Genomic DNA, 16500 nt, shown 5'->3' on the forward strand with positions numbered 1-16500 from the left:
TCGAAACAGAGACGAAGGCTCCCCAGCAAGTTCTTAATCCTCTCGAGTACATCTTCATACATTAGCACAAAATCTGCACGATAATTAATTTGATAGGAAAGCACTCGTTGCGAAAAGCGCGCCTTGAGAAATGTACAGATTCTTGTCTTGTCTTCCCGATCCCCCAATTCATTACCTAAAGAGCATGTCTGGTATGTAATAGCAACATGTGCGCGTGAGTCGATACAATATATGTTTCAGACATGGCAAGTAATTCCTCAAGACGTCTCTTCGAGGAGGTTTGATTTCCAAGCGATAGGAACCACAGGCGCACCGGACGTCTAGGCAACCTGGGAATATCTTAGACTTTCGGTAAAAAATATCGTTCTGAATTTTTTGTTACTCCTTTCAACTACACGTTCAGCGTAAACTCACTCGGAGCCTAAGCGTCGGGTAGAATCGTCACATCAGCAGACGTTGTTGTTTCCGGAGCCTTGCTGACAAAACCAGCCCCGTGCGTCATCAGGCAAGGAATGGGATGCGCGAGGAAGGCGTCATACGGTGGGTGTCGTCCGCTGCTTGGTGTGCAGAACCCAGCCCGGTCTGCCCTCTACTTCTGCTCCTACATCTGTCCCCCCCCCCCCCCCCCCCCCCGTGTTTTAGCCTATCTGGCGAGCTGACGCCTGAAGCCACAAGTTCTGGTTCTGTGCTTCCGGACCCATCACCTTCTAATCCTGACGCGAATCATGTTTCCTCTCTTCTTCTTCCTTTAACCACTATCATCACGTAGAGTTGCGACATCCTCGAACTGCAGCCCAGACTTAAGCTTCATTGTCGGAATACAGTTGAACTAATTTCATTTAATTAAAGGCGCTGCAGTGTGGAACCGCAAGACCGCTACGGTCGCAGGTTCGAATCCTGCCTCGGGCATGGATGTTTGTAATGCCCTTAGGTTAGTTAGGTTTAAGTAGTTCTAAGTTCCAGGGGACTAATGACCTCAGCAGTTGAGTCCCATAGTGCTCAGAGCCATTTGAGCCAAACTCCCTTCCCATTCCCCCCCCCCCCCCCCCCCCCTCACCTTGCCTATCACGACCAGGCATCCCTTCGACGTCTGTACACAAGTATGTATTCGTGCTATTCAAAGTCCCTCTTCGCACCGATATTGATCACAGGTATCTGTGGAGCCCGAAAAGGCGAATGGAGGAAATAAGAACTTCGTGTCTAACAAGGGGACTATCGGACCCGTTAACCACAGATTTCAATGAGTCACAGATTGTTGTGGCCAACGTTCTTGCAGCAGTGGTAACACCGCATCCCGTCACATCAACGAAGATAAGCGATGTCGGGCTTGGCTAGCGGTTGGATGGGGCACCGTCCAGGTCTACCGAGCGCTGTTGGCAAGCGGGTTCGCCGGCCGTTGTGGCCGAACGGTTCTAGGCGCTTCAGTCTGGAACCGCGCGACCGCTACGGTCGCAAGTTCGAATCCTGCCTTGGGCATGGGTGTGTGTGATGCCCTTAGGTTAGTTAGGTTTAAGTAGTTCTAAGTTCTAGGGGACTGATGACCTCAGATGTTAAGTCCCATAGTGCTCAGAGCCATTTGAACCATTTGAAAGTTACGGGTTTGTTTTTCCTACTCATCCGCATTAGATTACATTATTATACATTTAGAGACAGCTGCCATTCACCACACCAACCAGAAATTTCGTCTAAGTCATGTTGTATCCTCCTACAGTCACTAAAAGACGGCACTTGACCTTACTCCACAGCATCATCAGCAAACAGCCGTAAATTGCAGCCCACTCTGTCGGACAGACCGTTTATGTGTATAGAAAATAATGGCTGTGCCATTACACTTCCCTGGACAGTACTGACGACACCCTTGTCTCTGATGAATACTCACCGTTGATGACAATATAGGGGCTTCTATTGCTTATGAAGTCTTCGAGCCACTGACATATGTGGGAACCTACGCCGTACTCTCGTACCTTCGTTAACAGTCTGGAATGGGGTACCGTATCAAATGCATTTCGGAAATCTAGAAATATGAAATGTACCTGTTTATCTTTCATCCATAGTTCACAGTATATTGTGCGACGAAAGGGCAAGCTGAATTTCAAACGAGTGATGCTTTCTATAACCGTTCTGATTCGTAGACAAACTTTTCCGTCTGTATGACATTTATTATATTCGAACTCAGAATATGGTCCAGAATTCGGCAACAAACTGATGTTAAGGATATTGATCTGTAAATTATGCGGGCCTGTTCTTTTACTCTTCTTATACACGTAAGTCACCTGCGTATTTTTCCTGTCGCGTACAGCTTTGCGCTGGGAGAGAGATTCACAATAAATGCAAGATACGTAATTGGCAAAAGCCGTAGAGTACTCTGTACAACAGAACTGGGGACTGCATCCAGACCTGGCGACTTAATTGTTTTGAAGTATTTCAGAGATACCTGTTACATTTCGTCCATACGGGACTCTGTGCGATGGTTAAACGACGGGACGGTTCGTTCGTATGATTCTCCCGTGTGAGAGGTTTCTTAAACACGGAATTAAAAACTTCAGCTATCGTTTCACTGTCATCAACTGCAACACCACACTGGTCAACGAGTGACCTGACACCTCACCAGGTAAGGGCACTGCCCACATAACACAACCTTCTGGTTTCGAGTCCCGGTTTGGCACACAGACTAATCTGTCAGAAAGCCTCAGAGCTTTGCATACTCCACTGTGGAGTGAAAGATCCATCCGTTCCACGAGAATTTTGCGGCTGGACGTCGATATTCTACTACAGTGCAGAAACTGCCTGCCGGCAATACTGACTCACCGATGCAGCTCGAATGTATATGATCACCTGATCCCACATCCACCACTGTCATCAGAATGGTATACTCTTTGGGGTTTTCAATCTCATACAATTATCGCGAGTAACCCTTGCCGTATAAACAGCTCCGAGAGTTAGTGTCTCGATAATGTACGAGAGCGGGGCAACGTCTGGGATAGTTGCGCTCTGCGAGTTACCATCTCTGATGTAAAGGGCAGTCTCCATCTTGAGTGAGAGCTGCTCGCCTTATATTTGAGGCAACAAAAACTGTAACCGCGTTGTAGGGAGAGCTGAGAGTTTGCCCCATTTCACAGCATTTGCCATATCTTGGTAATATACACCCTAAGACGATGAGATAGTGATAGAGAGAGAGAGAGAGAGAGAGAGAGAGAGAGAGAGAGAGACGCACAACGAAGCAATTATCCAAATAAGACGGAAGTCTGTAGATGTGTGTGCGTATAAACAAACATATGATTAGTATCTCATTAAATTAGATGATTTATTCAGGACAAAGAGCTTCACACATTGAGCAAGTCAATAACGCGTTGGTCCGACCGTGCCTATTATGCAACCTGTTATTAGCTTGATACTGATTGATGGAGTTGTTAGACTCCCTCCTGAGAGATATAGTGCCATATTCTGTCCAATGGGCGCCTTAGGTTGTCAAAATCCAGAGCCGGTAGGATGGTCCTGTCCAGAGTGCTCCAAAGTTCTCAATTGGGGAGAGATGTGGCAATCTCGCTGGCAGAGGTAGGACTTCACATGGGCGGAGACAGGACTCTCGGTGCGTGTGGGTGTGCATTATCTTCCTGAAAAGTAAGCACAACTATGCTGTAAGTATCACAACGAAAGGGATCCGTTAAGGAAAGAAATTGCTCTCCGGAACATCACTCCCGCTTCTCGGGCCGTATTCCACCGGTGTCCAGGACTCACCAGACATGTCTTTGGGCTGGAATCTCGTTGGTTGGAATGGAATTTTCTTCAGTGATAAGTCCCGCTTCGGAATCGAGCCGCGATGACTAGTCAAGGAGCCTGCTGACAGCTGCAGCGGAAGTGAGTGACGTAGCATAGCAACCAGTGAGGTGAGGGACCGAAATATTGAAAGCCGAAAAATAGCGAGCGACAGAGGCTAACTGGTCCGCCCTCTTACGTAGGTGGGGTCCACAAGATTTATACAAAACTGAACTACAAATTGAAGAATAAATACAACATATAAACATGAATGTTCAGCAAAAATGGCAACACGTTAACGAGGCAGAGTGCATTAGAATAAAAAGATGAAAGATAAAAATACAACTATAAAAGAGGGCACCGAAAGTATACTAAAATATGCGTAAAAACAGAACAATGAGACACGTTGATCAAACCATGCTTAAACACAAGTTTCTTCCAACTAACTGTGAATTTTTTGAGCTCTAAATGATGGAGACTTAACTTAGGTGTGACCTATCATGGCCGAGTCACTCGACCATCAAACATTTAAGTTTCCATAATGAAATGGGCACACCACTTTTCGCTACTTTACATTTCATTCTGGTGTGTCAACACGTTAGTACTTGTAAGCTAGTAGCTCCTTCTCTCGTTCGCAGTTGGGACCTCCTGAAGATGAAGCTTTATGCTTCGATACCGGTTGTGCAATAAATAAGAAGTTGCTGACAACTGGAGCGGACGTTTTATTCTACAGCAATGGGCAAATAAAAGCGAACCGGTCGAGTGGGCACGATTGGACGTGGTTGTATGTGTATAACCACACCATGTGAACCCGTGAATCGCACACCACGTGTACGCCCTCCATGTCATTCACTCCGGCTCTTTGTACCACATTTACACAATCTTCACGACTGAAAGAGTTGTTAGTACAGCTCAGTTTGGTCGCGGTCCTAGTTGGCCACCCAGGTCACTTGATCTGTCAGTGAGCGATTACTTTGAGTGGGGAGCCCTCAAGTCTAAAATGTATCGCAGCAACCATGATAGCTTTCAAGAACTTGAGCATAAATTTTCGTATGAAATTCTAGCTGTTCCAACAATCCAGCTTCGGTCCATCTTCAGCAACTTGCTGACCAGGGCCCAGAAGTGACAAGAGATAAGTGGTGGTCAATTTCAACATCTGCTATAGTCAGGTGAGTACTGTATTTCATTTTCTGTGTTTCTCTGTAATCTGTAAATCTTTATTTTCTCTCGGCCACTTTTGTTTGCTCCACCTTGTATTAACATATTCCTCCATTGAGGATGTTCACCAGGTAACATATTTTTAGTAATTAGATACTGGGATAGAGGACAGAGCAGTGGAGACAGCAAAACATTTCTGTGTTACAGGTTTCAGAATTTAGTACCAAACACCAAGAATATCTGGTCCTTACCCACATACAGAGAAAAAGGTGCACTGATAACGGGTAGGAATGATTAGTGAGACTCTAATGTACATTGGAGTGCAAAACGTGTGGGCAAAAGTAACTTTTGCTTGATGTGTCACTGCCAGGTGACATATCCCGATGAAACTTTTACCACACATAACATGATCATTACAGTACAGAAGGTAACTGAAGAAACATTCAACTACATGAACAGAGATGACATTTCTCCACAAGCAGAGTAATTACCTCAGCGTACTACAAAAGGGGGGACATAGTTCTTAATATCGTGTAAGATTACCATGGAATACAATGCATGCTCTGAAATGTGCTCCTATGCTGACCACAAGATTTTTAAGGAGTTCTTGTGTGAGGGTCTTTCATTCCCTCTCCAGTGTGGTTGACAACTGCTGTGTGGGCTTTGGTGCACCTGAATGTCCTACAATATATCTCCTAACACATTTTAGATGTGCTCTATTGACTGAAGTCAGGGGAACACACAAGCCAATCCATTCGCTGAACATCCTATCGCTGTTGTTCAATGCAGTTGCTCATTGTCATCCATAATAAAGATATCACAGCCGAGTGTACCACTGAAAACACACATGTTGTGATCATGTTCAGTGTCACACTAACTGTGACCAGTGAGTGTACTGTCTCTAAAAATTAAAGGTCAGTACGTCCACACAACTTTATACCTCCATAAACTGTAATACCTGTACCACCAAAACTATCATGTTCCACAGTGTACCAGAGTGCATTACATGTTCTCTCTTCTCACAGTACGAGGGCACATCCAGCATTTAAACAGCCTACTTACACATTGTCAGATATGATTGTTTCAGTGGTCCAAATGATATGACGTTGAGGAGGCATAATTAGTAGTGGGACATAGTTCGTTTCAGTCCATTTTGTTAGTGCAGGTCGCTACATCAGGGGCAGGTGTGCACTCAGGGGCAAACCTATTGTTCTCCTTTGACTGGCAGGTACTTACCTATTGTACTGCTGTCAATCAAAGTAGAACCATATGTTAAATATCTGTCAGTCAAAGGATATCAATAGGTTTGCCCCTGAATGCATACCTGCCCCTGATGTAGGCTACCTGCACTAACAAAGTGGACTGAAACGAACTTTGTCCCACTACTATAATTTTGCATGGGTGTACTGACCTCCAAATCTTTGAACACAGTACACTGTGTGGTCAAAGTTATTGCGAGCTATGCTGCATATTTAAAAGGGTGCACTCGGGCCTGTCTTCATTAATATAAATGAAAACACGCAACCGTATCAAAGTGCAAAGGTGGGAGAATTGTAGGAACAACAGGTTATTATACAAATGGTTTGGTCTGTTCGTACCACCACCTTTAATCCCATACTGCATGTGTGGCATGCAAGGGGGAAGGAAATGTGTTGCCTGAAATACATATGTAGTATCACCACCCAGCAGCTGCCAACCGCACTGGTGGCTGAATACAATGCTGTGTCACAAGAACTCCCTAACAACCCTGTTGTCAGCATGGGAACACGTTGCAAAGCACGCACTGCCGCCCTTGGTGATAACACAGCATATTAAGAATCTACGGTATTTCAGTGCCTGTGTAATTCTGATGACAATGCACTGCAGCGACCACAGCCATTATGAAACCCATCACATGAATTTGCAACTGCGAATAATGACTACCATCAGCTGTAGAATGGAATGATGACAATGAAAATTTCTGCCAGAATGGGACTCGAACCCGTAATTTCCAGATTTTCGCAACCAGTCGCCTTACCATTTGGCGATCCATGCACGACTCATGGCTGGGCCCAAAAGTACGGTTGACGACGTATGGACGTCTGAGTCTGGTCATGAGTCATGCGCGGATAGCCAAATTGTAAGGTGACTGCATACATTAAGAGGGAAAGCCGGGTTCGAGTCCTGGTGTGGCAAAGATTTTCACTGTCTTCACTCCATTCTATAACTCATGGTTGTCGTTGTTTGCAATTGCTAATTCATCTGATGTATTAAGAATCTTGTTCCACCGTTTGTAGCGTCCAGGAGACAACCATGAACAGTAGTGACTTGACTGTAAGTATTGTCTTTCAATGAATATGTCTTTTCTCTTGGTCTCATTTGTGTATTTCTTCCAGTATTCTTTTGTACTATATTTTAGCAGCTCTTTCTCTGTATTATCCAAGTTACTAGCTACGTTACTTGGCAGTTATACATCATGCGAAATTTACTGTGTCCTTGAGTTTTTCTCACCAACGTACTTCGTTGTTCCTTTACAAAGAAACGTTCGTGTTTATAAGCTACTACAGGATGCAGTACGTCAGGTGCGCTTTTCAGTAAATATCATGCTTTCATTATTTTGTGTGCTTTACTTTGTTCCTTTCGTGATCGGATTGCATGCCTGCTATCAAAGAATGTATAGATGAACGTTAAAGAGCTCTCTGAAGCACATTATTCACCTCACAAAGGAGTAATAACAAAGCGAATAATGGATCAGACCTTTCATTACAAACCTTGCAGCCTGTTAGTAACCAAATTCGTTAAGCTTCTGTTATGGTCTCATCACGCACATTTAAGAACGGTAAATGGTTCTCTCTGGCTGAACAAAGGACGTGCATGCATCGCGTAGAATAAACACTTTTGATACATTCGCAACGTATTCGTAAAAGAGCTGAGGCTTAGTACAGCATGTTAAGCTGGTATAGAATGCAAGTGGTAATTAGCTATGAACATCTGCCCATACACATGTGCCAAGAAAATCAGCTTGCTTTTGAGCAGTGACAACTCTAACAACAGGTGACGAATGCAAGTGGGCTTTCACAGGTAGTTACTGTTGTTTCTCAGTTGCGGCTTACTCTGAAGAAGTAACAGAGACTTGCTACAAATTTGCTTTTGAAGCACAGTAAAAGAATGCATGTAGAATCTCTATGAGAAAGTGTCACTTCTTAAATTAAAAACCCCACTAATCTTTAGCATGTGTCAGATGCAGATGAGAGTAGAGGTGGAGATAAAGAAATCACTGATTAACTATGATAGGTATCGAATAGCTCTACAGAGAGGCCCGCAGCTTTTGCGTAACTCTGCGATCTTTTATGCAGTCGTCTGCATGAAGAGTGCACTCAACACAGGGTGAAATCTGATTACGGCAGTGTACGAATATTAATTAAATATATCAATGACTTTCACTTAAGGAAGTAAAGGAAGGGTTTTCGGCGTATTTGACGTGCCAGTAACAATTTTATCATACAGACGTTTGCAAATATTTTTATGATTCCTTAAAATGATTCGATGATGGGAATCTGTAGTTGATAAAGATTTATTTATGAGTAGCTTGTTGGCTGTTGTAAATTGCAAATTTTTTCAATTATGCTTCAAATTTTTCTCACTCTGACGACAATTATATACCACCTATATTGCTTTTTGTATAAGTCTTTTTGGGTAAATCGCAATGAGCTTATTTGACATACTACCATCATCATCAGGTTTCCTGTACATACATAAACAGGTAATAGTCTTGATATTGTAGACTGTGACTGTGATCTTAAGAGTGTTATATGATCGATTGGTGTTTTTATTTTACGTGTAATATCGATGCTTCCATGTGCTGTCTTTTTCGGAATTCAAATAGACGTTGTAATTCTTCAGGCTTTCCCGACAGTCTAATGATATCTTGGGTTGTCGGGTGTTCTGCCGGATATCAGCGTCGTACTTGCACGATATTTCGGTAAATAACGAAATATCGTGCATGTACGACGCTGATATCCTCCAGAACACCCGACAACCCAAGACGTATACGTTATTTGCAGATTCGTTGTAGATGTACTGGTATTTATGACATTTAGATATAGGTTAGTCCGTTGAGGTGGGTAATTATCGCTCTTTACAGCTTGGATGGCAGTGAATCAGCGAAATTACATTTTGACGTAGTTACCACTAGAAGGAGGTGGTATGTGGAAATTCGGTTAGATTTTTTTATAATATGTTTCCTTAGGTTTTGTTCAGATTATATTTTTTTTGCCTGAAATTCCGTCTCATTTGTGTTGAGATTATTAGGTTTTCTTTTTATGGTTTATTTTGTATGTAGTAACTTTTTAGTGGTTTATGGTTTGGATGTTTTCTTGGTATTATATCTTTATTTCGGTGTTTATGTTATAACTATGGATGTGTGTTACTTAGTATGTCCGGTTTGTTTCGTGAAATACAAGTTTTAGTATTTTTGAACATTGAAAATAAGAAACAACATCGTTCAAAAGCTATGTGGTACAACAAGCAGAGCTTCGGTATTCACCACACGTTCTTCTGCTCTGGGTCTTCTCATCTCAGCCGCTGAATATCCTGCTCCAGTTTGGCTAAGCAGCCCATGCGCACAAAATTTAGACGTTCAACTGAATAACGCTATGAGGATTATTGCTGGTGTTATCAAATCAGGACCTGCATATTGGCTGCCAGTACTAACCCACATTCCACTCCTTCAATTACGGTGCATAAAGGCTGTCACAAACGAGCACAAGAATATAATGGACAGTAAAAATGTACCAAATCCATCAAGACATCGATGGTATAGAATAAAACTACGGTCACACTAGCAGCAGCAGCAGCAAAGGTCACGGTCGAAGATGAGTCTGAACTTACTAAAGCATCGACTCAAGAATGGACTGCACAAAAATAATAATATGCTATGTATCACTCAAAAACCACCGGGTTTTCAATTGCCACACAGAACTTGGTCAATGAGAATTAGAATTTAATATGGCAAATCCATATATTTTTTACAGCAATTGGGAAAGCAACTATGTCCACTTCGGGATTGGGGAGAACCACAGACCACCAAACACATCACGAAAGAATGCCCCACGGGATGGATCATAGGATGACAGGCCAGAAAACTTCCTGCTAGCAACCCCAAAGTAGATAGATTAGAAAAATGCTCTATGTGTTTGTTTATGGGATTCTATATTGTAAATATTGTGCTCTACTCACTCTGTATTTTTTTTTCTCAATGCGTGAAGAACACATACACTAATATAAATAAATCTGAACATTTAAAAAAAGTTGTCAACCTGTCCCATACATACTATATTCTCTAACTTATTATTAATTCTGGTAAGAATTGACGTATGGAGACTAGTGACTGCTCGAAAGAAACTAAGTACCGTCTGAATAGTTCCAAAGATGTGTAATAGGGACGACAATTTTCGCAATATACGTGACCGATTTATCATATTCACTTGAATAGGGGCAAGAGAGAGAGTACGACTATATGCGATTATTAGGTCCGCCTTCATTAGAATTTGCTTTGGAGGACTTAAGATCAAATAAGGCCGAGGGGATGGATAACATTGCTTCAGATTTCTAATATCATTGGGGGGAAGTGGCAACAAAACGACTAATCACGTTCGTGTGCAGAAAGTTTGAATCTGGCGACATACCGTCTGACTTTCGGAAAAAAAAAACCATTCACACAATTCCGAAGAGTGCAAGAGCCGACAAATGCGAGAATTATCCCACAATCAGCTTAACGGCTCATGCATCCAAGTTGCTGGCAAGAATAATATAGATAAGAATGAAAAAAACATTGAGTATGTGATATACGACGATCGGTTCGGCTTTAGAGAAGGTAAAGGCACCATAGAAGCAGTTCTGACGTGGAGGTTTACAATGGAAGGAAGACTAACCAAGAAAAGTTCAAAGGATTTGTCGACCTGGAAAAAGGGATCAACAGTGTCAAATGAAGCAAGATATTCGAAATTCAGAGAAAAATAAGGGTAAGCTATATGGAGAGACGGGTAACATACAACATGTACAAAGAGCCAAGAGAGGATAATAATAGTGGACGACCAAAAATGAAGTGCTCATATTAAAAAGGGTGTAAGGCATGGACGTTGTATTTCACCCCTACTGTTCTACCTGTACATCGAAGAAGCGATGAAGGAAATAAAAAAAGCTCCAGGAGTGGAATTAACATTCAAGGTGAAAGTTATCAATGATAAAATTCGCTGATGAGATTGCTATCCTGGGTGAATGTGAAGAAGAATTACATGATTTTCCGAAAGGAATGAACAGTCTAATGAGTACAGAATATGGACTGAGAGCAAATCGAAGAAAGACGAAAGCAATGAGAAGTAGAAGAGATACAACAGAGAGAAACTCAACTCCAGGATTGATGGTCACGAATTAGATGAAGTTAAAGTATTCTAATACCTAGGCACAAAAATAACGAATGACGGACCGCGCAAAGACGACGTCAGAAGCAGACTAGCACTGGAAGCAAGGGCTTTCCTGGCCAAGACAAGTGAATTAGTATCAAACACAGGCCTTCGTTTGAGGAATAAAATTCTGAGAATATGCGTTTTGGGTACAGAATTGCATGTTAGTGAAACGTGGACGTGGGGAAACCGAGACAAATTAGTATCGAAGCATTTGAGATTGTGCTACAGACGAATGTTGAAAAGTATGAGGACCGATAAGGTAAGGAATGAGGAGATTCTGCTCAGAGTCGGATAGGAAAGGGATATTTCGAAAACACTGACAGTGAGAAGGGACCGCATAACAGGAAATCTGTTAAGATATCAGGCAATGACTTCCATAGAACTAGAGGGAGCTGTAGAGGGAAAAAGCTGTAGAGGAAGACAGAGACTGCAATAGATCGAACATATAACTGAGATGTAGGCTGGAATTGATACTCTGAGATAAAGAGTTTGGCACAGCAGAGGGATTCGTGGCGTGCCGCATCAAACCAGTCAGAAAACTAATGACTCAAAAAATAAAAAGATAAAAAAAATAAGGTAGGAGAAAGAGTAGGACAGTCTGCGATTATTGGGTCATTTCTCATGTCTTCATGAAACAAGACTTTACCTAAGGCGACGCTCCATGGCGATTCTCGCAATGACAATGTTCGATACTGTATGCACACACGCTTTTTCAAAATACTTCGCTCAAGATATTAGTGTGTTTCGTACTTTGACCAACACCTTACGTTCTTAACGATCAGTAACAGGCTTGAAACACTGCCCTGATAGGAACAACCTTCTCTTAATATTCCTCTACTCATAATTTCCGATCAGTTACTATCACTCGAATACAGGTCATAAAATAAATATTGTATCAACCCAAACTATCACAAACAATGTCTCCGGGCCTTTCCAAATAAATAAGTTTTAGGCACGACCTTGACGCCGAATTGAATGGCGTATGTGATATTCGCTGAAGTCTGCCATTAATTTAAGAAGAAGGGATTTACGACCAACCCCTACGAACTTGTCTTTTAGCACTTTAACAATCCTGCAAAAATTATTTAATTTTCGAAAGCCCTAATGACGTCTTAAGCACCATTAAGATTTTTACGACATAATCGATTTAGTGACCGTAACGAAATTCCTTTTATATCAAAATAAATGAAGTGTTCAGTTCTGAGAGCTCTCTAATGTTGTACAACCTTTGTAATTCTGGAATTTTTTCCGTTTCTTTCGGTTTCCCGAGAATTATAGGTATTATGAGGTTCATCAGACAATTCATTTGTGAAGTTCTTTCTAAAACGAATTCTATCAAGGATATTCAGAATAATACAGTCTCCCAAGAATTTATGAGAATAAGAGATTTAGTGCCGGAAGGAGGCGTTAATTATGGAGAATTTTATCAGCCTGAGTAAGGGTTGCAATATTTCCCTATTCGTATACGGCCCTTTATAGTGATGAACCGTCATCAATATTCTAAGAATTCACCACGGGGGTTCGGAGTCGAGACGACAGCAAATACTTTGGCCGGCAATGAGTCCTACACATTACGAAACGGTTTTCTAGATGAGAGGCAGGCATGATTTGTGCGTAAAGTCCGTCTCAGGAAATCAGCGAGCAGGAAAGAATTAATTTAATTGGCATCCAATTACAATTCACATTAATAAAGTGATAACAGGCTAGCTGAGGTATGGAAATAGAAAAGTGGCGCTCTAACTGTGCCGAATCAAAAGTAAGTTGTGTTGGGATGGGGGATAGCCATCCCATGATTGGCTGGGGTTTCTTACTGGAGCGCTATTCTAGCAGGACATGTTCTGCTGCCAAAGATCATGTTCGAGACAATTGCTTTTCTTCTCTAGACGTAGTTACGCATCCGATGTGGTATACTATCTTGGCAACTAAGAAAAATCCAGAATAACTAATCTCATGTTTTTTCAGTGTTAGTTGTAAGATATGATACTGATTTTGTTTTGTAAATAAATGCTTTCAACAATTACTATTTAATAAAGGTAATATCATCAGCAAAGTAGCAAACAGGATGTTAGTACATGTTCTGCATTGTAGCAGTGAGGTCTTCGTGTATTAATCTCAAATATATTCTTCTAATTTCTGCTCGAGTAGCATCTCTCATGGGGACGCTTCATTTAATTTATTGGTGGTGATACAATTTCGGTATTTTGAGCTGAATCTATCGCGCTGATTGGTAATCCCTCGACAACAAAGGCCAAAACTGTGGGATTCAATACGAAGGTCGTTCAATGAGTAATTCCTCAGATTCTCTTTCTCAGAACATTTTTACTGTCAAGTCACGACTTGTTTTAAGTGTACTGTTTTCCTACATAGTTCCTCTGCGTTCTTACATCGAGTGTCAGCGTTGTTTAAGAGCATATATTCGCTGTGAATCAAAGCTTTTGTCCTGAACTCGTCGCCCTATTGTCAGAGAATGAATTACTTAGTAATCACCTTCAAAGTGTTGCTCAAACAAAGGAAGCCTCAGAGTGCCAGGTCGGGGCTATACTATTGGTGAGACAGTGATGTCCAACCAAATTTGGCGATGTGTTCTAGTGTTGCGAGCCTTGTGACTGATCGCGTATTTGAGTTTGTTCCGAGACTTTACTCTTGCCTCTGAATTGATGGTTGACCTTTTTAGGAACATATCCACGAGAAAGGGCACCATCAGTATCCCAAAAGACTGTCGTCATGGCTTTGACAGCAGATGATTAATGCCTCTCCAGTAACTGTATTTTTATTTCCGGCCCACAGCGATGTTCACTTTCGTCACCTGTAACGATCCACGAATGAAACTCCTCTCCATTGGGCTCACACCACTCAACAAGTTTGACGAAATGGCTTTTATTTGGATCTTGTAGTCTGTTGCAAGCATTCGTGGAACACATCTAGAGAACTTCTTTGAATTTGCCAGATTCTCATTTATTGCACCAGAACTTGCACTACGTACCAATGATTGCAGAGCCAATTGTCGACTTGTGAGGTGCCGATGTGCACAAATAGTGGCATCTGCGCAATGCCCACGTGGAGAACAGGGGCTGTGGTTCAGTTTCTGCAGCTTCTCACGCTTTACATGTCTTCACTCATGCCCCAACAACCCTCTTCTCACGATGGATGAAGGCGGAGAGGGACTAAAGGGAAGGAAAGAAAGGGAGGGGAAAGAGAAGGAACTAATGATATCAGCTGCGTCGCGACTTTACGAGGAAATGACGGCAATGAGTGAAAATGTGTACCAGACCAGACTCGAACCCGGAATCTGCTTACTAGTCAGTTGTATCAACTACTGCACCACCAGTTGTAAGGGGTCCGTAGGCCCTTACTATAAGTTTGCACTCGGCACAGGTCGATAGGGCAAACAATCGATAGTGTGTCGTGTTGCGAGAGCGAGTGTAGAGTTGAGTCAGTTCCCGGGTTGCGGGCCGAGCCGTGTGGAGGCCTGTTGCTGTAATGCAAGGGTTTACCGACAAAGGGAGTGGCCATCGCCGCGGTTTAACCCCTTTGTGTTAGAATAATACGGGAAAGTGAAGAAGTATAATTACGAGAGTGATCGGTGATATTTCTGTGCCGAGATTTGTGGTTTCGCGTCTACCGCGCCGGCATCATTTGGATTGCAGTGTTGGATTGCAGTGATTGAATTTGCGTGTGACGATAATGAATAGCGAGGAAGCCTGTGCTGAGAAATTAAATATGTATGACGAAGGCAGTGGCTGTCTCCTTCCTTTTGTGTTTTTGAGACGAATATAGGTTCTTGATTAGTGAAGCTGTGTTGGCGTTCTTCTTGTCACCAGACATTTCATTATTACAGCATTTGAGAAGGACAAAATGGAATGTAACAACTCCGTAGCAGTCAAATCCGATTGCCAGCCCCATTAGGTACACGGTCACATTAATTAATATTTGTTTGGGCTGCTATCAGATCCCGATCGAGCGGGATACATAAATCGGAGGTGTTACACAGTACAGTGGGTTTATCGTACTTGCGATGAATATCTCAGCACGCTGCCCAGCTGACTCACATTCTAACCTGTCGCCACCTATCTGCAGTCCCATCCATGTCCTCCATGCTATCCAATTTTATATTTCCGCTGGAAGTCGAATGTTAATTTGCATCCCAATTCAAGGTTGTGAATTCATTGCCCAACGGGCCGAATCAGTTACATGAATGCGCGGAGTCTGTTCTTTTGGAAATATCTGAAAGAACAGACACTGCACTATCATATTACACTCCTTTCGACTACATGGTTTTATTTTGTTTTGTTTTCTTTTAGGGATCACGAACAACTAATGTCATACACGCCCAATCAGAACCGTAGAACACGAAGACAAAACGCAGTCAAAAGCGACTGCACGTTACACCCAATCGACGGAAGGAAAGACAACTAAAAACAGAGTGTTTATTTTGGAGAAAGGGCCATAAAATACGCCATGGAGACAAGAGAGGGCCTGAACTAAAGATTAAACGTCGGTCGCCACACTGCTACAACGGATAAAACGTAAAACGCTATCGACAACCCGCCCGTCGTTGGCTAAAACGGCCAACAACTCAGACGGAAAACATAAATTAGAACGTAAGTGGTTAAAAAAAAGGGCATTCCATCAGGAAATGGGGAACCGTACTCATATTGTGCAACTGTAGCCGCAGTATTTTGAACAGATATTTGCAATGGGGTTGGCTACTGTTTTTACTTATTATTCTCGAGGCCCTTTTCTGTAGTTTAAAAGTTGTGTTTATATCTTGTCCATTTGTTCCCCAGAAAACAATGCCATAGCTAAGAACTGAATGTACATATGAATAATACCGGGTGATCAAAAAGTCAGTATAAGTATGAAAACTTAATAAACCACGGAATAATGTAGATAGAGAGGTAAAAATTGACACCCATGCTTGTAATGACATGGGGTTTTATTAGAACAAAAAAAAAACAAAGTTCACAAAATGTCCGACAAATGGCGCTGGACAGAAAAACTGCTACCGTGACGGGTGAGAGGTATGCTTATATGTTACAGAATCGCATCATCCCTAGCCTGGCTGATAAACACCTGCTGGAACGTACGATGTTTATGCAGAATGGCGCTCCACCCCATATTGCTAGACGCGTGAATGATC

Source organism: Schistocerca americana, chromosome 7, assembly GCF_021461395.2.
Source record: "Schistocerca americana isolate TAMUIC-IGC-003095 chromosome 7, iqSchAmer2.1, whole genome shotgun sequence".
Taxonomy (NCBI): domain Eukaryota; kingdom Metazoa; phylum Arthropoda; class Insecta; order Orthoptera; family Acrididae; genus Schistocerca; species Schistocerca americana.